The 21,023-nt window shown below is 47.9% G+C and overlaps 1 protein-coding gene and 1 long non-coding RNA gene across 4 annotated transcripts in view; one reads left to right on the top strand and one right to left on the bottom strand.

Annotated features, from left to right (window-relative positions):
* Positions 1-21,023, top strand: part of LOC140420824 (uncharacterized) — a 136,215-nt gene that overhangs the window by 45,737 nt on the left and 69,455 nt on the right. Inside the window, exon 1 of one of the 2 annotated variants that reach the window (XM_072504881.1) lies at positions 20,450-20,489. The exons of the other annotated variant lie outside the window; for it this stretch is intronic. The gene's annotated coding sequence lies outside the window, so the exon portion shown is untranslated. Of the gene's footprint in view, positions 1-20,449; positions 20,490-21,023 lie in introns of those variants that run through there. 2 annotated transcript variants of the gene reach the window in all.
* On the bottom strand, positions 6,837-20,687 carry LOC140420827 (uncharacterized). 2 transcript variants are annotated; one of them, XR_011946599.1, is made up of 4 exons: positions 20,601-20,687; positions 14,279-14,468; positions 8,361-8,453; positions 6,837-7,185 (listed from the first exon to the last, which is right to left on the bottom strand). It is a non-coding gene; the product is annotated as an uncharacterized lncRNA (long non-coding RNA). The 2 variants fall into 2 exon arrangements; XR_011946600.1 differs by having other exon boundaries at positions 20,644-20,683.

Here is a 21,023-nt window from a genome sequence, read left to right as displayed (position 1 = left end):
GCATTGGTGGTCATCTTCCAAGATTCTATAGACTCTGAAACAGTTCCTACAGATTGTAGGGCAGCTAATGTAATCCCACTATTTGGGAGGGGGGAGGGTGTAGAGAGCATTGTAGACCAGTAAGCCTGATGTTGGTAGTGGGGAAAATTCTAGAATCGATTCTCAAAGATTTTAAAGCAGAGCACTTAGATAGCGGTGGCAAGGTCGTACAGTCAACATGGATTTCTGAAGGGTAAATCATCTTGACAAATCTACTGGAATTCTTCGAGAATGTAACGAGTAGAGTTACCGAGAGGGAGCCAGTCAATGTGGTATATTTGGACTTTCTGAAGGCTTTCGTCAAAGTCCCACATAAGACATTAGTGTGTAAAATTAAAGTACATGGGATTAGGAGTAGTGTATTGAGGTGGATAGAAAACTGGTTTGCAGACAGGAAACAAAGAGTAGGAATTAATGATCTTTTTTCAAATGGTCAGCAATGACTCGTGAGTTACCACAGGAATCAGTGATGGGAGTCCAGCTATTCACTATATATATTAATGATTTGGATGAGAAACAAAATGTAATATCTCCAAATTTGCAGATGACACAACGTTTGTGGAAGCATGAGCTGTGTGGAGGATACAGAGAGGTTTTTTCGGTCTTTTCCTGCCCAAAGGGTGCAGTTTATGAGGGCAAAAGGGTGTAGTATTTAGTGCCCAGGAAAGGTAATACTCCTTTGGTGTGGCTGATGCATGGATCAGCGGACGAGGAGCACCAGGAGACAGAAAGAGCAGTTGGAGCAAGAGAGTTTTTATGTGCGTCATTGGTAAAGCTGGCAGAGGGCAAGGTGGGAGGGGGGGGGGGGGGGGGGGGGCGGTGGCGTGCTGCCGGCTCAGTGGTCGAAGGAGCAGCTGGTTGAGTTCTCCAACAGCAAGTTCGAGCAGCAGAGGAAAGAGGCACTGGAAGACCTGGCCAAGGCGGTGGACCTGCTGAGATCTGGGATTGAGTGAGTCGAACAGACGCTGGAGTCCCAGGGCCGGGCAATTCAGAAAGTGGAGGAGGTGGTGGGAGAGCATGAGGAGCAGATAACCTCATTGGCGGCAGAGTTGGAAGTTATGAGGGAAAGCCAGAAGAGGCTGAGGGAGAAGGTGGAGGACCTGGGGAACCGCTCCAGGAGGTAAAATGTGAGGATTATTGGGATGTCTGAAGGCATTGAAGGTGTGGAGGCTGCTGTGTATGGGCAAGCATGCTGGAGAAGTTAATGGGGAGAGGGCCATGGTTCGGCTTCTCGAGGTGGGCAGAGCACATAGGGCGTTGAAGAGGAGGCCGGAGGTGAGCGAGCCGCCGAGAGCGATGGTGATGCGGTTGCATCGCTTTTTGGACAAGGAAAGGATCTGACGATGGGCGAGGCAGACCAAGACGTGTACTTGGGAAGGCAGTGAGCTGCGGCTCGACCAAAACCTGGGTGCGGAGTTGGCAAAGAAGAGAGCCAGGTTCAACTGGATAAAGGCTGCCCTCTTTGAGGAGGGGGTGAAGTTTGGAGTATTGAAATGAAAATCGCTTATTGTCACAAGTAGGCTTCAAATGAAGTTACTGTGAAAAGCCCCTAGTCGCCACATTCCGGCACCTGTTCGGGGAGGCTGTTATTATACCCGACCCGCCTGTGGGTGACATTTCAGAAGCAGAAGCTCTATTTTCTCTCGTGCACCTGGCAGCACGGTAGCACAGTGGTTAGTACTGTTGCTTCACAGCACCAGGGTCCCAGGTTCGATTCCCAGCTTGCAACACTGTGTGTGCAGAGCCTGCACGTTCTCCCCGTGTCTGCGTGTTTCCTCCGGGTACTCTATTTTCCTCCCACAAGTCCCGAAAGACGTGCTGTTAGGTAATTTGGACATTCTGAAATCTCCCTGTGTGTACCTGAACAGGCGCCTGAATGTGGCAACTAGGGGCTTTTCACAGTAACTTCATTGCAATGTAAGCCTACTTGTGACAATAAAGTTTATATATATGTTATTTCAACACGCCAGAGGAAGCGGCAGACTTTATGAGGGACAATGGACTGGGAGGAGTGTAAGAACATTGAACTTTGGAGGAGATTTGTGTGCAGTTGGGAAGGGATCGATGGCGGTGGACATCTGGTGCCGTGCCTGGAGGGTTGTGTGACGCAGGCCGGGGGCTGGCTCAAAAAGGGATATGGCTGATCGGCAGGGGAAGGGGGCGGGGTCCCCCCGAACCAAGCAGATCACATGGAACGTGAGGGGGCTGAATGGGCCTGTTAAACAGTCACGTGTATTCATGCATCTGAGGAATTTGAAGACTGAAGTGACATTTATGCAGGAGACGCACCTGAAGCTGGGGAATCAGACAAGGCTGAGAAAGGGGTGGGTGAGGCAGGTGTTTCATTTGGGGCTGGATATGAAGATAAGGGGGGTGATGGTGCTGGTCAATGAGAGGGTGGCGTTTGAGGTCGTGAGTATTGTGGCCGATCTGGAGGGTAGGTATGTGATGGTCAGTGGGAAGTTGGAGGGGATGCTGGTGGTATCGGTTATGGGGATGTTTCCAAGTCCGGAGGTGGTGATATTTGGGGTGTCGGAAGACCCGGGAGTGCAGGGAAAGAGAGACCAACCTCTCTGATAGCAAGGAGACATATTTTGTTAAGGTGATGGGACTCGGAGCTGCCGAAAGCGGAACTGTGGGTGAGTTACCTGGCAGAATTCCTCAGGCTGGAGAAGGTCAAGTTCGCTCTGCGAGGGTCGGCAGACGGGTTCACCCGGAGGTGAAATCCTTTTATCAATTTATTTAAAGAGGATTGAGGTGTCAGCAAGTGGGGGGGGGGGGGGGGGGGTGAGGATAAGGGGGTTAAAATGGGGAAAGTGGGATGTGGTGGAGTGTTGGTGTCAGGAGGGTTATGCTTTATCGAGTTAATGTGTTGATATTCAGATATTTTGTGTATGTATGTGAAAATGACTTGAATAAATATGTATTTTTTTAACTGGAGGTCCCGGGATCAGGACCATACAGTTTCAGAGCGGTCATGGGAAAGTATATGGTCCTGATCCGGGGACCTCCATTGGGTTATAACACTCCTACCCCACTAAGTCCGGAGCAACGTCCATATCCATGGGTAAGTGCGACCATTTCACCTGTGGACGGCATTCAGACACAAACCAGGTGGCGTCAGGAAGCGTATATCGGACCAGGGAGTGGCATTTGCGTGATGAGCATCTGTGCTTTGGCGCCATTGCTAGTGCGGTCACGAAAGCCGGCATGGGCGCATTCGGCTGTGGCAGGACGTCCATCGCAGTTTCCGAGTTGGAGCTAGGCGGTTCTTTGCCCGGCATCTCAATGTCTTCAGAAATGACCTCTGCAACCTCGACAACTGGTGGGGCCGGGGTTGTGGCGGTGACAGGGGCAACTGTGAAGACAGCGGAGCTGGGACGCCCCAATCAATGGCCGATACAGCTTAATTATTCAGCACCCGGCTTCGAAGATGGTCCACGTGGCGATTAGACTCGCGGCCCTGTTTCCATATTTGTTAGGAAACCGGACCCGTTTTCGGCAACATGATGCCTGGTATCCAAGTGGCCCTGTCACCAAAGTTTAGGACGTGTACCGCGTCTCCTGGGGCAAACGTGCGCAGTAGCCGGCGGCAGCCTCTGTCCACCTCATTTCGATCCTGAGCAGACTTTCCCGCTGATATCTGGAAAAATGAGACTCAAACAGATACAGAGGCGGCGACTCATCAACATCTCGGCTGGCACGATTCCCGTTGTGGCACGCGAGGTTGTCCGGTATCAGATTAAGAACCTGGCTTAGCAGATCTCCGAGGAACCCGATGTTTGCTTTTTCATTCCAAGCTTAAAAATTTGCACTGCTTGCTCGGCCAAACCATTTGAAGCTGGGTTGTATGGGGTTGTCCTCACGTGACGAATCTCATTGGCGGACACGTATGTTGCAAATTCTGCATCGTAAATGCTGTGCCATTGCCTGATACCAGCACTTGGGGCATGGTGTGAATGCTGAAAATGTGCCGGAGTGGCCCAGGCTGTCGTTGTCTGCATGTTGAATACGTCCATCCACTTGGAGTGAGCATCGATGAGGATGAGGAGCATTGTGCCTTGGAAGGGGCCCATGGAGGTGAGACCATGGACAACCTGGCCATTCCCACAGGTAGAGGAGGGCTGCAGAAGCTAAGGTCTGGTGTGGCTGACATTGGATGCAGCGCTGGGCCACCCGCTCAATGTTTGCGTCGACGGTGGGCCACCAAATGTAGCTGCGAGCTAACATTTTAATCTTGGACACACATGGGTGTCCATTGTGGAGATCCATCAGGAGCGTGCCGCATCCATGTTTGGGGCCCACCATGCGAGTCACCCAAAGAAGCATGCCGTTCTCTATGCTAAGCTCCTGCATTTGTGTCATGTAGGCCTTCAGGTCCTGTGTAAAGCCCTGTGCTGAGCCCCATACTGCACCATTTGGCAGATGTGGATAACTGGAGGTCAGTCTGGGTCCATCCGTGGATGCGGGGACGAGTAACAAGTCCATAAAATGTGAGGCAGCAATAACCTCGCTGGCCACTGATGGTGTAGGTGGTCTAGTCGTCGGGGGCAGACGGCTTAATACTTTGGTGTGGGTATCTTGGCACAGGAGCAGTGCTCCAAAATAGTCATATGTTGCCAGCAGCAATGACCATTGCTGGATGGAAGCGGAAACAATGGGAGGAACTGCTCAAGGGCGACATGGTGGCCAGTGGTTGGCACTGCTGCCTCACAGCACCAGAGACCTGGGTTCAATTCCGGCCTTGGGTCACTGGCTGTGTGGAGTTTGCACGTTCTCCCCATGTCTGAGTGGGTTTCCTCTGGGTGTCCCTTTTTCCTCCCACAGTCCAAAGATGTGCAGGTTAGGTGGATTGGCCATGCTAAATTGTCCTTGGTGTCCAAAAATACGTATAGATTAGATTAAGGGGTTAATAGGATAGGGTGGGGGAGTGAGCTTGGGTGAAGTACCCTTTCAGGGTCGGTGCAGACTCAATGGGCCGAATGGCCTCCTTCGGCACGGTAGGGATTCTATGATTTCCGAAGGTTCAGGATAAAGACCTTTCTCTCTGCAGTCAGTTTAATCTGAAGAAGGATTCAGCCCAGCACCACTTGCCGTCAGAGGGGCCTGTTTGAAACCCCATTTAAAATTCTCATATTGAGAATTCGAGATTTACCTCAGTGAGGCTGATAGTCCATCTGGTGGACGCACGTTAGAATTGAACAGACCCGAAGGGAATCTTCAAATCATCAACCTAGACACCAAATACGACTCTATTATTGTTGACTCTACGTCTGACCTGACACATGTTGACCAGCTGGTAATTGTGGTTCGATACTGCTATAATGGAAAACCCTGTGAGAGATTTTTAACATTTTTACCGATAGAAAACCATTCATCCACGACCTTGTTCAACAAAATACAACAAGTCCTGGGTGAACATAAGCTTTCACTTGAAAATATCCGTGGTCAATCCTACGATAATGCATCTAACATGAAGGGCTCGGAGAGAGGGCTGCAAGCAATTTTTAAAAACATTAACAGGTATGCAGACTATGTACCATGTGCAGCCCATTCACTTAACCTTGTTGGAGAAAAGGCATTGTCTACTGGAACTGAAGTTGTTGACTATTTTGGCATTTTGCAGGAACTGTATGTTTTATTTTCTGGATCGCCACGAAGATGGGGGATTTTAAACACACAGGGCAATCTACATTTTTCTCTAAAGAGGTTAAGTGTAACTAGATGGTCTGCACACTATGAAGCAGTCCAGGCAATTAAAAATGGATATATGGGTATTTTACAAACTCTCAAACATATTTTTGAAGACTCAGAAGAGAAGCCTGAATGTAAACGAGATGCAAAGAATTTATACCACAAGTTGGTAAAGCTGAAATATGTTATTTTAACAGTCGTTTGGGAAGAAGTGCTGGAGCGTTTTAACAAAACAAAGTAAGAAACTCCAAACCCCTGGTTTTGATGTATTTGAAGGTTATCTTCTGCTATCATCTTTACTTTCGTTTGTTAAAGAACTCAGAGAAAATTCAGCCAATAGGATTGCACACTATGAATCAGAAGCAAAAGATTTGTGTGAAGATATCACCTCAAGTTATTCTGATGCTTCCAAACGCATTGTGACAAGGCCATTTTCAGATGGAACAAGTGGTATTGCTTCTTTGAGAGGAGCTGACAAATTTAGGTTAGAAGTTCTATATCAACTCTATGACTGCTTGATAATCCAGTTACGCAAGAGGATTGACCCATATGAGCAGATTGCAAAAAGGTTCAAGTTCCTCTCAGAATTGGTGAACAATTCTGAAATTGATGAGGACAGTATTAAACTTATAATATCATAGTGCAAAGATGATATTGACCACAAATTAGTAAACGAGTGTTATCAGTTCAAAGAATATTTGCACCTTAGGAAATCCCAGAACACAGAAGAAAGCACACCATCTAAAATGCAATGCGCAGAAGTTCTTAAGCTTATTTGTGAGCAACACCTAATTGAAGTGTTCCCCAATATTACTACTGCGCTTAAGCTGTACTTGACAATGCCTATCACGAGCTGTGAAGCAGAAAGGAATTTTTCAAAGCTATCATTTATAAAGAACAAATTTTGGTCTACCATGACTGAAGAGCGCTTAAATTCTGTATGCATATTGTCTCAAGAAAATGACATTGCAAGGAAGCTCTCATATGACAAAACTGTACGTGAATATGTCGCTAGAAAAAACAGAATAAAGAGTATTTTGTAAAATGTGCTTCATGTAGTATGTATTTTCATAGGTGTCTAAAATAAAAGATTGTTGACTGTGGTCTTTTCTATGTTTTATTTCATCATTCTATGAGTCATCATGCATGTATATAACATTTCCCTAATTTTCATCCCCCCATAACTCGAAAACTATAAGGCATAGGACATTGTTATTCACACCAGTGACTTTGACATGTGAGATAATCCAGTACAGCAATTTTAATCAAAATCTGAGATGTAGTGGTTACATTAAAAAAAAAATTTGTGGTGATCTGTCGTGGAACAACCCCATTGAAGAAGATAACAGTGGTTATCCAGACCTCGTTCCTGGTTGCAAAGGGGCCCCAATAACAGTTCAAGCTTCAGGGCCCCAAAAATGTAGGTCCGCCACTGATTGTAAACATCTGCAACTGAACCAAAGATTCAATTAAATCTCCAAAATGACAAACATCCCCGCTACAAACTTCACCTCCTATCCAACAAACCCTTCCCTCCCCTGACCCAGACTGTTCACAATCTTGGTGAAATGTTTCACCCCAAGATGGGCTTCCAACCACATATCCACATCATCCCCAAGACCCTCTATTTCCATCTCAGTAACATCGCCCAACTCCACCAAAGTCTCAGCTCACCTGCTGCTGAAACTCTCATCCATTTGTTATCCCAAGACTTAACTATCCTAATGCACTCCCGCCTGGCCTCCCACATTCGAATTCCCTATAATTCAGAGGTCATCCAAAACTCTGATGCCCGTCTGTTTACTAAAATCAAATCTTATTCACCCATCACCCCTGCACTCACTGTCCTACATAGGCTTCCTAGGAGAAGCAGCCAAGTATTAAATTGTTTATCCTTATTCTCAGAAGCCTCCATGGCCTCATCCCTATTTTTGTAATCTCCTCCACCTTCACAACCGTCTAGTATCAATGTTCCACAAATGCCATCTTCTTTCACATTTCTCATTTTGATCTGGTTGTCACTGTTGACCAGTCAATTTTAATATTTCATTCCCAGTTGAGTTTCCAACCATTGTGTCGTCTCCAAGAAGGGGTTTCCACCTTGTTGCTCAACTTGGCCCTGCCTCAGTTCGTTTATGAAACTTTCATCCATTCCCTTGTTTTCTCTAGACTTGGCTGACTGCCCTCCCACATGCAGCCCATGATAAACCTGAGTTTATCCCTGTCCTCTGAAGAGTCACATTCACTCACCATCACCCTGTCCTCACAGACCTACACAGGCTCCTCAATTTCAAATTCTGAAAATGAAAATGAAAATCGCTTATTGTCACAAGTAGACTTCAAATGAAGTTACTGTGAAAAGCCCCTAGTCGCCACATTCCGGCGCCTGTTCGGGGAGGCTGGTATGGGAAATTCTCACGCTGCTCTTCAAATCCCTTCATGACATTCCTCTTCCCTATTTTAAAAAATTCATTAAAGGATTTGCCATTGCTGGTTAGAACAGCATTTAGTGCCCATCCCTCATTGCCCTTCAGAAGCTGGTGTTGAGTTGCCTTCTTGAACTGTTGCAGTCGAGATGCAGGCACAGCCACACAGATGTTTTAATCTTTTTCCGCAGACACACTTACATTCAGGTTCTGATGAATCGAGAGACTCTTGTCAGGTTTTGCTCTGATGTTCGGTTTGAGTTTTCCACTTTCAAATTCTGGTCTTCTACCATCCTGTATAAAAATGTCATCAACGTCAGTCCAGGATAGAAATTGAGAAGAGACAACCATTTCTGTGGTTTGAGTTTTCTGTATGTAAATCTTCCCCATCTTAAACCCTTGTAAAATCAGTTTCAGTCCAGGATATAAATCCACAATATGGTCTCCTCCCGCTGCCTGGAGCAGGATGGCTGCATATTGTCCCTAGAAAGATGGCTGCTGTTAACTCGGGGCCTCCAACTCAGGCATCTGCAAGCGTGGCCTCGTTCCGTATGAACGTGGGACCGATCGGTTGTTATTCGGATTTTGACTCCTTCGCTGGGTGTTTATGAAGCCTGCTCACCCACTCGGCCGCCTCTGTTACCTTTCTTCAATTAGCCATTTCACACAGGCTCTGGATCAGTAATGCTCCACTTCTGGCAGTAGATGAGCCCACACCGCATATCCGCTAATCGGACTGGATAATGCGCATGCTCTATTTTACAAACCACCGCTGCGCCTGCGTAAGCACCAGCTGTTGTGAAGCTAGGGTACATTCTGTGAATGCTAGATAAGATATTTCACCATGTGGTATAGGTATTATGGTACCTAATAGCCTAAAGCACCATTGGTGGAAACTGTATGCTTTCTATTGGTTAGAATGTATGATAGCTCCGCCCTGCTAGGCGGGGTATAAGAACCCGTGCTACCCCAGCAGCCTTCATTCTGTACCTGAGCTGCTGGGGGAAACATCTAGCTTATTAAAGCCTTCAGTTGGACTACAACCTCGCTTTAGTGGTCATTGATTGTGCATCACACCATTGAAAGATGATATTGTTGAATAGAAAATTATGTTTCAGAGCATTAGGACCAAGGGATAAAATTATTAAAGCAACTGAAACAGGAACAAAGTGCACAGGCACCACAGTTCCTTCCTGGGTGTAATTAACAGCAGGACAAACTTCTACAATTGAATGTGAACTCACAGGTGTCTCAGCTGTTGATCCCCTCCCTTCTCCCAGACAGTACTAGTAAACTGTGTCTTCACAATAAGGACACTTCTGTCATTATTTTAAATACCGCATTCCTGACTCTCTTGAGAAAACATTCCAGTCAATTCAATCTTTCTTGTTAGGTATGGCCTGCAATTGGGCGGCACGTTGGCGCAGTGGGTTAGCCCTGCTGCCTCATGGCGCCAAGGTCCCATGTTTGTTCCCGGCTCTGGGTCACTGTCTGTGTTGAGTTTGCACATTCTCCCCGTGTTTGTGTGGGTTTCGTCCCACAACCCAAAGATGTGCAGGGTAGGTGGATTAGCCACGCTAAATTGCCCCTTAATTGGAAAAAAAAATTTTTAAATGGAGGGAGACAGAAGAGGGGAAATTATAGGCCGGTTGCCTGACTTTGGTTGTTGGTAAGATTTTAGAGTCCATTATTAAGAATGAGATTGTGGAGTACTGGGAAGTGCATGGTAAAATAGGGCTGTGTCCGCATGGCCTCATCATGGGGAGATCGTGCCTGACAATCTGTGAGAATTATTTGAGGAGGTAACGGGAAGGTAGACAAACGAGAACCAGTGGAAGTGATCTATTTGGATTTCCAGCAGCCGTTGACAAGATGCCATACAGGAGACTGCTAAATAAGATAAGAGCCCATGTTGTCAGGGGCAATGTACTGGCACGGATAGAGGCTGACTGGCAGAAGGCAGAGAGTGGGGTGGAGGATTTGGAATTTGGGTTTTCCTCCATTTTAGATTGTTCCTCCATTTTGTCTTAGTCAGAACAGAACAGACTGTTAATTTAGCTGAACTTCGATTTTGTACAAAACATGCAAAACAGACATAACCTAAGGAAGCTGCTCACTCCCACGAGTAGCTCAGGCCATCTGACATTGGTTCCTGCTTATTAACAGTTGTTGGTCTATTTGCCTTCAGCTGTAACTTATGGCTTGTTTTTTTAATATAAATTCAAAGAACCTGATTCTTTTTTTACTCAATTAAGGGGCAATTAATTTAGCACGACCAATTCACCTACCATGCACATCTTTGGGTTATGGAGGTGAGACCCATGCAAACACGGGGAGAATGTGCAAATACCACCTGGACAATGACCTGGGGACGGGATTGAACCAAGGTCCTCAGCACTGTGGGGCAGCAATGCAGGCCACCGCGCCACCCAGCCGCCTAACTTATAGCTTGCTGACAGAAACTTAATTACTGAAGTTTTACCACAGCAAAATGAAGGACAAACAATTATCGCAAGAGTGTTAATCCGTCAAGGCAATGGACTGTTCCACTTTTGCTATCAGCAGAAACAGCAATTAATAGAGGATTGTGATATCAGATGTTACATAACGATCTATGTTGTAAGTGTTGCAAAAAAGTAGTTATTTTCAACTCCGTATTTGACTTTGTAACAGTATATGATTAACATGTTTTAGCTGTTGTTATTATTCAACACTATGTATTAACTAAAACATACTTGGGGAGTGCTGTAGAAGGTCACATTATAAACTGTGATTAATGCCATACATTTATGTTATGAATTCACTCTGTATAACCTTTATAAATGGTAATCATGCATCCACACATATTTAAAGACACACCTTGCATAACCATAAGTATAATTCATATTACATCAAGCATTATAAAATATTCTATAAATTACGAGTGATGACCATATTATCCTTTGCTTTAAAAGTAAAATGATCTACATTGTGCCTCACGGCGCTGAGGACCCGGGTTCGATCCCAGCCCTGGGTCACTGTCCGTGTGGAGTTTGCACATTCTCCCCGTGTCTACGTGGGTATCAGCACCACAACACAAAGATGTGCAGGGTAGGTGGATTGGCTACACTAAATTACCCCATAATTGGAAAAGAAAATGAATTGGGTACTTTAAATTTATATTTTTAAAAAGTTAAATGATCTAATGCAGCTTTTTAGACTCGCTGTAAGAAGCTAGTTGGAGCCTCATGGCCAGATAGATGATAAGGGAGAGACTGACTCTTTGTTTTCGTAAGAATCCAAGCTGCTAGCATTAGCCATCATCAGAAGGAATTAGAACCCATAAGTTCTTCCCCATAGGATGAAGGAAACCCCGGCTGGCAAATATCTAGGTGTAACCTATTAACAATTCTAAAGGTCATTGGAGACTCCTCGGATATTAAGGATAATAGAGTCACCATGGAGATCTTGAGGGTCTTGAATAAACATTACTTGTTAGGTAGAGGCCAGGATATATAATAATCGGTGGAGCAAAGAGGAACGATAAGACTGTCTAAAATGTATATAACCTGTGCTCTTGCGTCTGTAAGCCGAGATGAGTTTTGTCTGACTTCTTATGTGGTGTTAAGGCAGACCTGTTCTCCTGGCCGCTTTGAGAACTCTAATAAACTCTATTGGCAGAATTTAACACGGCTGAGCCTTTTCTCCTTTCTCAAGTCTAATAGGGGATAAAGGGGTCCTTTTCAGGATGCCAGCCGGTGATTAGTGGTGTTCCGCAGGGGTCAGTGTTGGTATCACAACAATTCATGATATATAAATTAACGATCTGGAAGAAGGAACTGAGGGTATTGTTGCCAAGTTTGCAGATGATATAAATATACACAGAGGGATAAATAGTGTTGAGAAAGCAGGGAGGCTGCAGAGGACTTTGATAGGCTAGGAGAGCAGGCAAAGAAGTTGTAGATGGAATACAATGTGGAAAGGTGTGAGGTTATATACTTTGGTAGGAAGAATAGAGGCATAGACTATTTTCTAAATGGAGAACGGCTTCGGAAACCTGAAGCACAAAGGGACTTAGGAAGCCAAGTCAGGATTTTCTTAAGGTTACCGTTCAGGTTCAGTTGGCAGTTAGGAAGGCAAATGCAAAGTTTGTATTCATTTCAGTAGGACTAGAATACAAGAGCAGGGATGTACTGCTGAGGGTATATAAGGCCCCATTTGGAACATTGTGAGCAGTTTGGGCCTGTATCTAAGGAAGGATATGCTGGCCTTGGAAAGGGTCCAGAGGAGGTTCACAAGAATAATCCCGGGAATGAAGAGCTTGTCATATAAGGAGTGGTTGAGGACTCTGGGTCTGTATTCGATGGAATTTAGTAGGATGAGCATCGATCTCATTGAAACACTGAGAGGCCTCGATAGACTGGAAGTGGAAAGATGTTTCCACTCGTAGGAGAAACTAGAACCCGAGGGCACAGCCTCTGACTGAAGGGACGATCCTTTAAAACTGAGCTGAGGAGGAATTTCTTCAGCCAGATGATGGTGAATCTGTGGAACTCATTGCCACAGAAGGCTGAGAATGCCTTTAGACAGCGATAGATAGGTTCTTGATTTTTAAAAAATCTTTAATATTGTCACAAGTAGGCTTACATTAACACTGCAATAATAAAATAATCATTATTGTCACAAGTAGGCTTACATTAACATTGCAATGAAGTGGACTTCCGGTTGCGGCGATGCCCTGCTAGCCGCACGTTTCGGCGGCTCCAGCTCCAACGGACCTTCGGGCTCTTTTAAGAGCCCCAACGGGAAATTTTTGGGCGACGCAACCCGGTGTGGGGTGAGTGAATAGGGAGTCCGTCCCCCCCCAACGAAAGAGGAAAATATCGGCGGCGGCGGCTGCAGCGCGAGGAATCGTCGACGAAAGGGACAGAAAGGGAGAAGACACAAGATGGCGGCGGAGAAAGCCCAGGCGACATGGGGGCCAGAGCGAGACGGGGTGTGGAGCTACTGAAGAGGGAGGTGTTGACCCCGATGCTACAGGCAATTGAGGGGTTCAAGGAGGCACAAAGGACCCAGGAGACAGAGCTCCGAGTGGTGGGGCAGAAGGTGACGGATAATGAGGACGAGATCCTGGGCCTGGCGGTCAAAACACAGACGCACGAGGCACTTCATAAAAAGTGTATTGAAAGGATTGAGGCCCTAGAAAACAGAGCACGAAGGAAGAACCTTCGGATACTGGGTCTCCCTGAGGGAGTGGAAGGAGCGGACTGTGGAGCTTATGTAAGTACGATGCTAAGCTCATTGATGGGAGCTGAGGCCCCTGCGGGCCCCTTGGAGGTGGAACAACAAAGAACAAAGAACAAAGAAATGTACAGCACAGGAACAGGCCCTTCGGCCCTCCAAGCCCGTGCCGACCATACTGCCCGACTAAACTACAATCTTCTACACTTCCTGGGTCCGTATCCTTCTATTCCCATCCTATTCATATATTTGTCAAGATGCCCCTTAAATGTCCCTATCGTCCCTGCCTCCACTACCTCCTCCGGTAGTGAGTTCCAGGCACCCACTACCCTCTGCGTAAAAAACTTGCCTCGTACATCTACTCTAAACTTTGCCCCTCTCACCTTAAACCTATGCCCCCTAGTAATTGACCCCTCTACCCTGGGGAAAAGCCTCTGACTATCCACTCTGTCTATGCCCCTCATAATTTTGTATACCTCTATCAGGTCGCCCCTCAACCTCCTTCGTTCCAGTGAGAACAACCCGAGTTTATTCAATCGCTCCTCATAGCTTATGCCCTCCATACCAGGCAACATTCTGGTAAATCTCTTCTGCACCCTCTCTAAAGCCTCCACATCCTTCTGGTAGTGTGGCGACCAGAATTGAACACTATACTCCAAGTGTGGCCTAACTAAGGTTCTATACAGCTGCAACATGACTTGCCAATTCTTATACTCAATGCCCCGGCCAATGAAGGCAAGCATGCCGTATGCCTTCTTGACTACCTTCTCCACCTGTGTAGCCCCTTTCAGTGATCTGTGGACCTGTACTCCTAGATCTCTTTGACTTTCAATACTCTTGAGGGTTCTACCATTCACTGTATATTCCCTACCTGCATTAGCCCTTCCAAAATGCATTACCTCACATTTGTCCAGGTTAAACTCCATCTGCCATCTCTCCGCCCAAGTCTCCAGACAATCTAAATCCTGCTGTATCCTCAGACAGTCCTCATCGCTATCCGCAATTCCATCGGAGTGGGCACATCGGATCCCGGCAAGAAGACCAACAGCGGGAGAACCACCCAGGGCGACAATCGTGCGATTTCACCGCCTTAAAGATAGAGAAGAGGTCCTGAGATGGGCTAAAAAGGTGCGGAGTAGCAGATGGGAGAATGCAGTGGTACGGGTGTACCAGGATTGGAGTGCGGAGGTGGCGAGAAGGAGGGCGAGTTTTAACCGAGCCAAGGAGGTGTTACACAAAATGAAGGTGAAGTTCGGGATGCTGCAGCCGGCACGACTATGGGTCACGTACCAGGAGAGACACCATTATTTCGATACGGCGGAAGAAGCATGGACCTTTATTAAAGAGGAGAAATTGGATCGGAACTGAGGGACTGATACTGTAGGGAATGTTATTGTTATGGTTGATGTAAATAGAGAAGTAAATTGGGATGGGGGGAGACACTAGGAAATGTGGGCACCGGTGAGGGGGGAAAGAAGGGACATAGGCGGAGAATGAGGAATGGGAGGGGGAGAGGAAAGGGAGCTGTGCCACAAGAGGCGGGTCAGATAAAGGGATGTTCCCGCGCCAGAAAGATTATGGCGGGAAGACAGGCGCAAGGCGAATGGGAGTTCCCCACACGGGGGGGTCAAGGAGTGAGCAGGAGTAGCCGGGGTCAGTTGAAGTCAGCTGACTTGCGGAAGTAATATGGGGGGAGCAATCACGCTAGAAAGGGATCTAGCGGGGGGGGGGGGGGCAACTGGGTTGCTGCTGCGGAAATCAAAAAGGAAATGGCTAAAGAGTGGGTGGACGGGGATGGAATGCGACGCCTGGGGAGCGAGTGGGAGCGCGGAGGCGTGATATGGGACTGGCCTAGAGAAGGTGATGGCTAGCCGACACGGGAGGGGGGCAGGTAGCCCCCTCGTGAGGCTGATCACGTGGAACGTGAGAGGCCTGAATGGACCAATCAATAGGGCCCGAGTGCTCGCGCACTTGAAAGGACTAAGGGCAGACGTGGCTATGCTCCAAGAGACACACCTGAAGGTGGCGGACCAAGTTAGGTTAAGGAAAGGATGGGTGGGACAGGTGTTCCACTCAGGACTAGATGCAAAGAATAGAGGGGTGGCCATATTGGTGGGGAAACGGGTAGCATTTGAAGCAAAGAACATCGTAGCAGATAGCGGAGGTAGATATGTAATGGTGAGTGGCAGGCTGGAGGGAATGGAGGTCGTGTTGGTTAATGTATATGCCCCGAATTGGGACGATGCGGGATTTATGAGACGGATGCTGGGTCGTATACCGGACCTGGAGGTAGGAAACTTGATATTGGGAGGGGACTTCAATACCGTGCTGGACCCAGGGCTAGATAGATCCAGATCAAAGACCGGAAGAAGGCCGGCAGCGGCCAAGGTGCTCAAGGGGTTTATGGACCAAATGGGGGGAGTGGATCCATGGCGATTTCTTAGACCGAGGGCCAGGGAGTTCTCCTTCTTCTCCCATGTCGATAAAGTGTACTCCCGGATAGATTTTTTTTGTTCTGGGAAGGTCGTTGATCTCAAGGGTGGAAGAAGCTGAGTATTCAGCCATAGCGGTTTCGGACCATGCCCCACACTGGGTGGACCTGGAATTAGGAGAGGAAAGGGAGCAGAGAGCACTCTGGCGATTAGATGTGGGATTGATGGCGGACGAGGGAGTGTGTGGAAGAGTGCGGGGGTGTATTGAGAGATACCTGGAGGTCAATGACGACGGGGAGGTCCGTGTGGGAGTGGTATGGGAAGCACTAAAAGCGGTGGTCAGAGGAGAGCTGATCTCCATTGGGGCCCACAAAGGGAAAACAGAGGCCAAGGAAAGGGAAAGATTACTGGGGGAGATTTTAAGGGTGGACAGGGAATCTGCCGAGACCCCGGAGGAGGGACTGTACAGGGAGAGGAGACGACTCCAGACGGAGTTTGACCTCCTGACCACCAGAAAGGCGGAGGTGCTGTGGAGGAAGGCACAGGGGAGGAGGTATGAATATGGGGAAAAGGCTAGTCGCCTGCTGGCTCATCAGTTGCGAAAGAGGACAGCGGCGAGGGAGATAGGGGGAATTAGAGACGAAAAGGGAGCCACGGTGCGAAGAGCAGGGAAGATAAACGAGGTGTTCAAGACCTTTTATGAGGGACTGTATAGGTCCCAACCCCCAGAGGGAGAGGAGGGGATGCGGCAGTTCCTGGATCAATTGAGGTTCCCGAGGGTGGAGCAGCAGGAGGTGGAAGGCCTGGGGGCACCGATTGGGGTGGACAAGGTTATTAAGGGGCTGGGGAACATGCAAGCAGGGAAGGCTCCGGGACCAGACGGGTTCCCGGTGGAATTTTATAGAAAATACGTGGACTTGTTGGCCCCGTTGTTGGTGAGGACGTTCAATGAGGCCAGGGAAGGAGGGACTTTACCCCCGACAATGTCGGAGGCGACGATATCGCTAATTCTGAAGAGGGATAAAGATCCGTTGCAGTGCGGGTCCTATAGACCTATTTCATTATTGAATGTGGACGCTAAATTGCTGGCAAAGGTACTGGCATCGAGGATAGAGGACTGTGTCCCGGGGGTGGTGCACGAAGACCAGACAGGGTTCGTAAAGGGGAGACAACTGAATGTCAACTTGCGACGACTATTAGGGGTGATAATGATGCCCCCAGTGGAGGGGGAGGCAGAGATAATGGCGGCAATGGATGCAGAGAAGGCATTTAATAGGGTGGAGTGGGAGTATTTATGGGAGGTGTTCAGGAGGTTTGGGTTCGGGAACGGGTTTATTAGCTGGGTCAAACGTCTTTATGGGGCCCCAACGGCAAGTGTAGTCACGGGTCGGCAAAGATCGGAGTATTTCCGATTATATAGGGGAACAAGACAGGGATGCCCGCTGTCTCCACTGTTGTTCGCGTTGGCAATTGAACCTCTGGTCATGGCGTTGAGAGACTCCAGGAAATGGAGAGGGGTGATTAGAGGGGGAGAAGAACACCGAGTCTCGCTATACGCGGATGACCTACTGTTGTATGTGTCGGACCCAGCGGGGGGGATGATAGAGGTTATGCAGATGTTGAGGGAGTTCGGAGATTTCTCGGGATATAGGCTTAACATGGGGAAGAGTGAACTATTCGTGATACACCCAGGGGACCAGAGTAGAGAGATAGAAGGCCTGCCTCTAAGGAAAGTGGAAAGAAACTTCCGATACCTGGGGATTCAGATCTCTAGGAGCTGGGGAACCTTGCACAGACTTAATCTGACACGATTGGTAGAACAAATGGAGGAGGACTTCAAGTGGTGGGACATGCAGCATCTGTCGTTGGCGGGCAGAGTGCAGGCAATTAAGATGATGGTCCTCCCGAGGTTCTTATTTGTATTTCAATGTCTCCCTATACTAATCACTAAGACCTTTTTTTAAAAAAATAGACAGGAGCATCACGAGCTTCGTGTGGGCAGGGAAAGTCCCGAGGGTAAGGAGGGGGTTCCTACAACGTAGCAGGGACAGAGGAGGATTGGCGCGACCGAATTTGAGCGACTACTATTGGGCCGCCAATGTGGCGATGATTCGTAAATGGATGATGGAGGGAGAAGGAGCGGCGTGGAAAAGACTGGAGAGAAAGTCCTGTAAAGGGACGAGCTTAGAGGCGCTGGTGACGGCGCCGCTACCGCTCTCACCAAAAAAGTTTACCACGAACCCGGTGGTGGCGGCAACATTGAATATCTGGGGACAATGGAGGCGACAGAGAGGTGTGCGGGGAGCTCTGGTGGGGTCCCCAATCAGGAACAACCATAGGTTTTCCCCAGGAAGAATGGATGGAGGATTTCAGAGCTGGCACCAGTTGGGAATTAGGAGGGTGGGAGATTTATTTATAGATGGGATGTTTGCGAGCTTGGGAGCATTGGAGGAAAAGTATAAGTTGCCCCGGGGAAACTTTCTTAGATATATGCAGGTGAGGGCGTTCACAAGACAACAGGTGAGGGAATTTCCACTGCTCCCGGTACAGGGGATTCAGGACAGAGTGCTTTCGGGGGTGTGGGTCGGAGAGGGCAAGGTGTCAGAGATATACCGAGAGATGAGGGAAGAGGGGGAGGAGTTGGTGGGCGAATTAAAAGGAAAGTGGGAAGAAGAGCTAGGGGAGGAGATAGAGGAGGGTATGTGGGCTGATGCCCTAAGCAGGGTAAATTCCTCTTCCTCGTGCGCCAGGCTTAGCCTGATTCAATTCAAGGTGCTACATAGAGCACACATAACGGGAGAAAGACTGAGCAGGTTCTTTGGAGTGGAGGACAAGTGTGGGAGGTGCGGCGGAAGCCCGGCAAACCACGCACATATGTTTTGGTCGTGCCCGGCACTGGATGGGTATTTGAAGGGAGTGACGGGAGTGATTTCCAAGGTGGTGAAGGCCCGGGTCAAACCAGGCTGGGGGCTAGCTCTATTTGGAGTTGCGGATGAGCCGGGAGTGCAGGAGGCGAAAGAGGCCGACGTTGTGGCCTTTGCGTCCCTAGTAGCCCGGCGTAGGATTCTACTCATGTGGAAGGAGGCTCAAGGGTTCACCAGGCGGTGGCAGCCATTCCTCGACTACCTCGGGGAACGTTAGAGGGAAGACAGATGACCAGCAGCAGCAACCCAGGGGGGAGGGGGGGGGGGGGGGGGGTGGAAGTTTTAGTTTATGTTAAACGATTAGATTACCATGTTGATTAGTCATTTGTTTATTGTTAAACTTTCTTTACTGTTATGTTTGATCTGTAAAGGGAAAACATTTTGATCAAAATTTTTTTCAATAAAACATATTAAAAAAAAAACATTGCAACGAAGTTAGGGGCTGGTTTAGCACAGGGCTAAATCGCTGGCTTTGAAAGCAGACCAAGGCAGGCCAGCAGCACGGTTCAATTCCCGTACCAGCCTCCCCAAACAGGCGCCGGAATGTGGCGACTAGGGGCTTTTCACAGTAACTTCATTTGAAGCCTACTTGTGACAATCAGCGATTTTCATTTCATTTCATTTCAGAAGACCCTCGTCGCCACACTCCGGCGCCTGTTCGGGTACACTGAGGGAAAATTCAGAATGTCTAAATCACCTAACAAGGATTCTTTCGGGACTTGTGAGAGGAAACTGGAGCGCCCGGAGGAAACCCACGCAGACACGGGGAGAACATGCAGACTCCTCACAGACATTGACCCAAGTCAGGAATCGAACTTAGACTGGCGCTGTTAAGCAACAGTGCTAACCACTGTTAGGCAGGAGAGTGGGGATGAGAAACATATCAGCCATGAACGAATAGAGCAGACACAATGTACCAAACAGCCTAATTCTGCTCCGATATCTTAAGGCCCACCTGTGGAATTCGCTATCACAGAAAGCAGTTGAGGTTCAATCATTGTGTTTTCAAGAAGTATTTCGATACAGTACTTGGGGCAAAGGGGATCAAAGAATATGGGGAAGATGGAATAAGGCTATTGAATTTGATGATCAGCTATGATTAGAATGAATGGCGGAGCAGGCTCAAAGGGCCAAATGGCCTCCGCCTGCTCCAATTCACCGAACAAGCACGTCTTTCGGGACTTGTGGGAGGAAACCGCAGCATCCGGAGGAAACCCAGGCAGACATGGGAAGAATGTGCAGACTCCGCACAGACAGCGACCCAAGCCGGGAATCAAACCTGGGTCTCTAGAGCTGTGAAGCAACAGTGCTAACCACTGTGCTGCCATGTCACCCATTTCTTAATAAACATATTCAGCGAAATTCACAAATGTATTCTGCTGGCAGTATTTGTAGAATGTGGGGCTGAAATGTTCCTGCTTTTTCCCGTCTCACTCACTGGAGCTGAGGAAGGGAATAATTAAAAGTGGAATCTGAAATAAAAACAGAAAATGCTATCAGCATCTGTGGAGAGAGAAACAGCTTACGTTTGCGATCTAAATGATCGTTCTACAGAACTGAGAGAATAATTGAGTTTGTAGGAAAACAATAATTTCATAGATTTCTAATGGGTTAGATGTAGATACATGTGCCCCCTCCAAACAGCAAGTGATCCGTGCACATGCGCAGTACGGGGTTTGATTGGAGTGTGCGCTTTGCGATCTTTTCTATGAGCATGCGCAATGTTGGCCTGTGACTGGAACCGCGGAGAGCGGGTGAGAAAATGGCGATTGCAGCAAAGTAACAAAGTTAGTGGGTGGACAGGAGGAATGGAGCCAGCGAAGTGGGCAGGGAGGCTTCATAAACATTCGGTGCAGGCCACATACCCTGAATCAAAAATTACCGGCCCCGCGATTGCACCGAACAGACCTGCAATGGCTGGACCACTCTCTCTGCTCGGCCCGGGGTCAGTGGCTGTGCAGTAGGGCGCATGCGCCGTCATCCTGCTCCAGGCAACAGGAGGAGAGAATATTGAGAATTTCTATCCTGGACCTACACTGATGGATTTTGGAAATTCCTTATACAGGGTTATAAGGGGCGGATTTTTAACTGAAACTAAGATAAATGTTTGTGTCTTATCAATTTCTATTTGTGGATTGGCCATGCTAAATTGCCGCTTAGTGAAGTCCCGAAAGACGTGGTTGTTCGGTGAATTGGACATTCTGATTTCTCTCTCTGTACCCAAACAGGTGCCGCAGTGTGGCAACTAGGAGATTTTCACAGTAACGTCACTGCCGTGTTAATGTAAG

Source organism: Scyliorhinus torazame, chromosome 5 (assembly GCF_047496885.1).
Source record: "Scyliorhinus torazame isolate Kashiwa2021f chromosome 5, sScyTor2.1, whole genome shotgun sequence".
NCBI classification, from domain to species: domain Eukaryota; kingdom Metazoa; phylum Chordata; class Chondrichthyes; order Carcharhiniformes; family Scyliorhinidae; genus Scyliorhinus; species Scyliorhinus torazame.
Note: the sequence above shows the minus strand (reverse complement) of the source record. Positions and strands in the feature narration are given on the sequence as shown.